We start from the raw sequence: 5,000 nt of genomic DNA on the forward strand, positions 1-5,000 counted from the left end.
TCATGGGGAACAATTGCAAGCCCCAATCCCTAGCACGAAGGAGGTTCAGCGGGTTACCCCGACCTTTCGGCCTAGGAAGACACGCTGATTCCTTCAGTGTAGCGCGCGTGCGGCCCAGAACATCTAAGGGCATCACAGACCTGTTATTGCTCAATCTCGTGCGGCTAGAAGCCGCCTGTCCCTCTAAGAAGAAAAGTAATCGCTGACAGCACGAAGGATGTCACGCGACTAGTTAGCAGGCTAGAGTCTCGTTCGTTATCGGAATTAACCAGACAAATCGCTCCACCAACTAAGAACGGCCATGCACCACCACCCACCGAATCAAGAAAGAGCTATCAATCTGTCAATCCTTCCGGTGTCCGGGCCTGGTGAGGTTTCCCGTGTTGAGTCAAATTAAGCCGCAGGCTCCACTCCTGGTGGTGCCCTTCCGTCAATTCCTTTAAGTTTCAGCTTTGCAACCATACTTCCCCCGGAACCCAAAAGCTTTGGTTTCCCGGAGGCTGCCCGCCGAGTCATCGGAGGAACTGCGGCGGATCGCTGGCTGGCATCGTTTATGGTTAGAACTAGGGCGGTATCTGATCGCCTTCGAACCTCTAACTTTCGTTCTTGATTAATGAAAACATACTTGGCAAATGCTTTCGCTTCTGTTCGTCTTGCGACGATCCAAGAATTTCACCTCTAACGTCGCAATACGAATGCCCCCGCCTGTCCCTATTAATCATTACCTCGGGTTCCGAAAACCAACAAAATAGAACCGAGGTCCTATTCCATTATTCCATGCACACAGTATTCAGGCGGGCTTGCCTGCTTTAAGCACTCTAATTTGTTCAAAGTAAACGTGCCGGCCCACCGAGACACTCAACTAAGAGCACCCTGGTAGGATTTCAACGGGGTCCGCCTCGGGACGCGCAAGCACGCCTTCGGCTCGCCCCACCGGCAGGACGTCCCACGATACATGCCAGTTAAACACCGACGGGCGGTGAACCAACAGCGTGGGACACAAATCCAACTACGAGCTTTTTAACCGCAACAACTTTAATATACGCTATTGGAGCTGGAATTACCGCGGCTGCTGGCACCAGACTTGCCCTCCAATAGATACTCGTTAAAGGATTTAAAGTGTACTCATTCCGATTACGGGGCCTCGGATGAGTCCCGTATCGTTATTTTTCGTCACTACCTCCCCGTGCCGGGAGTGGGTAATTTGCGCGCCTGCTGCCTTCCTTGGATGTGGTAGCCGTTTCTCAGGCTCCCTCTCCGGAATCGAACCCTGATTCCCCGTTACCCGTTACAACCATGGTAGGCGCAGAACCTACCATCGACAGTTGATAAGGCAGACATTTGAAAGATGCGTCGCCGGTACGAGGACCGTGCGATCAGCCCAAAGTTATTCAGAGTCACCAAGGCAAACGGACCAGACGAGCCAATCCGATTGGTTTTGATCTAATAAAAGCGTCCCTTCCATCTCTGGTCGGGACTCTGTTTGCATGTATTAGCTCTAGAATTACCACAGTTATCCAAGTAACGTGGGTACGATCTAAGGAACCATAACTGATTTAATGAGCCATTCGCGGTTTCACCTTAATGCGGCTTGTACTGAGACATGCATGGCTTAATCTTTGAGACAAGCATATGACTACTGGCAGGATCAACCAGGGAGCTGCGTCAACGAGAGCTGAGCAGCCGGCCGCCCGGGAGTGTGTCCCGAGGGCCCGCGCGAACACGCAAGCGTCCGCTCAATTATTCTGCAAACAGGAGGAGGCTGAGCTCCCCTGCACGATACACCTCGAAACCCTCTCAGGTCCCGGCGGCGCGCAGCGCCGTCCTAAGTACTTGGTCGGGTTCGAGAGAGGCGCAATCGCCCGGAGATAGGCGAGTAGACGCTTTCAGTGCGAACACCCGTGCTCCCAACTGAGCTTGCCGCTGCCGACAGAGGCCCGGGAGCGTGCTGTCGTGGCATTGCCGGCGGGAAACAACACGCGCCACCTACGGTGACCGGCAGCTCCAACGCCAGCGCCACAGAAGGGCAAAGCCCCACTTGGGTGCAGAAGCGAACTCTCCCAGCACAGCGCACGCGCCAACACGTCCGCAGAGCTGCGATACAAACCACCTGCGAGAACCGCTGGGGGCGACCGAGCAGCAGACGGCGTCGCGACGCCGAGTGCCGGGCGGCGGCGCATCCTCAACGCACACAGTCCGCAATCGGACCAGCACACTGCAGATGTCCACCGCGCTTCGCACCGGGCTCGGCAGAACCCACTTTGGCCGCCTGGCGCCGCGCGCAGGGTGCGCCGGCGCATAGCTGGGACGCCAGCCGGGCCCGTCGGCCGGCGCTCCTGCCACTGGGCGCCCCCCACCAGCCGGCTGTAGTGCGTGCGCTCACGCAGCGCGCGGCCAGCACGCCGGGCGGCCCCCCCTCACCGGCCGGGGACTGTCCCGCCAAGCCACAGCCTCGTATCGCTTCATACCCACATGGCCAACTCAGGTTCGGGGGCATGGCGGGTACCGCCGAAACAACCGGTTCACAGATGTACCGATCGTCGCTATCACCGATGCACCTGCAGCGCGAACAACCGCTCAACAACTGATTTCCAGTTCATTTGCGGATCTTTGGCAGCAAACGTATACGTCAATCTACATTTGCGAAATCTACGATTCTGGCATGCCTGCATGTTATGTGTCACGACACGCTACATCAGCCCACATACACACTGCGGCATGTACACGAGAGAACACGTGGAAGATGGTCCGCGCACGTGTGCAATGTCCCTTGCGCGGTCGACTGTCAACCGGCCTCTGTAGCATGTCGCAGATGTGGAACGCGGTCCACCGTGCTATCATGTTGTGTGGGGCAATACGATTAAATAGGAAAACCCTCGTCGCTACATCAACAGACGGCTCACGCTGATTCCCGGCAGAGGGAGGAGGGGGGGGGGGGCCAACATGCAATACTTTCGTCCGTACCTACTTACCACATGTCTGTACGGCGTACAACAGTGCAATCTCGCTGTAATGGGGAGACGAGACAAGTAGCATCGTGCACAACATATGGCCCTTATGATTCGCCATTGTAGGGCGCAGCCGGTGTACGGTCAAGCATGTGCCACATTATGTCACTCAGTACGTAACGACGGATGATCAGTGTGGGTTACGCGTACATCAGCGGACAGTCCACACAGGCCGTACCACAACGTACACTGACTGCATCGACAACCGAATGCAACTGAACAGCTGCAAGGCTCATTTCACAAACAAACGCCTGACCGACCAGCTTGGAAGGGCAGGAGGGGAGGGCGATATTCGTTCTGTAGCGGTACACCCTTCCAGTGGTTAGCGGGACTGTGTAGAAAGTACGCAACACTCGAAAGACCTTTATGTGAGGGTACGCACCATGGCATCAAGAAATACACATGACACCAGAGGATCCAAGCAGTGAACTATGTTCAGAGGGTTGCTGTTAGGCAAAGCTACATTCCTGTGACGTTACATGTGACAGTTAAGGTGCAGTGTAAGTTAGGTTAAGGTGCAGTGTAAGTTAGGTTAAGGTGCAGTGTAAGTTAGGTTAAGGTGCAGTGTAACTTAGGTTAAGGTGCAGTGTAACTTAGGTTAAGGTGCAGTGTAACTTAGGTTAAGGTGCAGTGTAACTTAGGTTAAGGTGCAGTGTAACTTAGGTTAAGGTGCAGTGTAACTTAGGTTAAGGTGCAGTGTAACTTAGGTTAAGGTGCAGTGTAACTTAGGTTAAGGTGCAGTGTAACTTAGGTTAAGGTGCAGTGTAACTTAGGTTAAGGTGCAGTGTAACTTAGGTTAAGGTGCAGTGTAACTTAGGTTAAGGTGCAGTGTAACTTAGGTTAAGGTGCAGTGTAACTTAGGTTAAGGTGCAGTGTAACTTAGGTTAAGGTGCAGTGTAACTTAGGTTAAGGTGCAGTGTAACTTAGGTTAAGGTGCAGTGTAACTTAGGTTAAGGTGCAGTGTAACTTAGGTTAAGGTGCAGTGTAACTTAGGTTAAGGTGCAGTGTAACTTAGGTTAAGGTGCAGTGTAACTTAGGTTAAGGTGCAGTGTAAGTTAGGTTAAGGTGCAGCGTAACTTAGGTTAAGGTGCAGCGTAACTTAGGTTAAGGTGCAGCGTAACTTAGGTTAAGGTGCAGCGTAACTTAGGTTAAGGTGCAGCGTAACTTAGGTTAAGGTGCAGCGTGGGTTAGGTTAGGGGCCAACGTGGGTTAGGTTAGGGGCCAACGTGGGTTAGGTTAGGGGCCAACGTGGGTTAGGTTAGGGGCCAACGTGGGTTAGGTTAGGGGCCAACGTGGGTTAGGTTAGGGGCCAACGTGGGTTAGGTTAGGGGCCAACGTGGGTTAGGTTAAGGGCCAACGTGGGTTAGGTTAAGGGCCAACGTGGGTTAGGTTAAGGGCCAACGTGGGTTAGGTTAAGGGCCAACGTGGGTTAGGTTAAGGGGCCAACGTGGGTTAGGTTAAGGGCCAACGTGGGTTAGGTTAAGGGCCAACGTGGGTTAGGTTAAGGGCCAACGTGGGTTAGGTTAAGGGCCAACGTGGGTTAGGTTAAGGGCCAACGTGGGTAAGGTTAGGGGCCAACGTGGGTAAGGTTAAGGGCCAACGTGGGTTAGGTTAAGGGCCAACGTGGGTTAGGTTAAGGGCCAACGTGGGTTAGGTTAAGGGCCAACGTGGGTTAGGTTAAGGGCCAACGTGGGTTAGGTTAAGGGCCAACGTGGGTTAGGTTAAGGGCCAACGTGGGTTAGGTTAAGGGCCAACGTGGGTTAGGTTAAGGGCCAACGTGGGTTAGGTTGCCAGAGATGTGTCAAATCAGGATGTACGTTTGGCTGGTGTCAGGTGGTGGGTTGGTTCGATGCCTTTATAAGGGGTGTGGCCAAAGGGTATTTTATTACTTGTACCTTTTGTGTTGTGGCGTGGCGTTGCGTCCTGTGTTGATACTGGGTGGACCACTGTGGGTGTTGCTGGCTGATTTGAGCTGCGTTGTTTGCGGGTGAT

General features: G+C 53.7%; 1 non-coding gene across 1 annotated transcript in view; it reads right to left on the reverse strand.

Annotated features, from left to right (window-relative positions):
* LOC126311161 (small subunit ribosomal RNA) overlaps positions 1-1,659 on the reverse strand; it is a 1,893-nt gene extending 234 nt beyond the window's left edge. The window contains exon 1 of the ribosomal RNA XR_007554445.1: positions 1-1,659. This exon is cut by the window's left edge and continues 234 nt beyond it. This is a non-coding gene — a ribosomal RNA (small subunit ribosomal RNA).
* Positions 1,660-5,000: the final 3,341 nt, after the last annotated feature.

The sequence above is a fragment of the Schistocerca gregaria genome, unplaced genomic scaffold, assembly GCF_023897955.1.
Source record: "Schistocerca gregaria isolate iqSchGreg1 unplaced genomic scaffold, iqSchGreg1.2 ptg000398l, whole genome shotgun sequence".
NCBI lineage: Eukaryota > Metazoa > Arthropoda > Insecta > Orthoptera > Acrididae > Schistocerca > Schistocerca gregaria.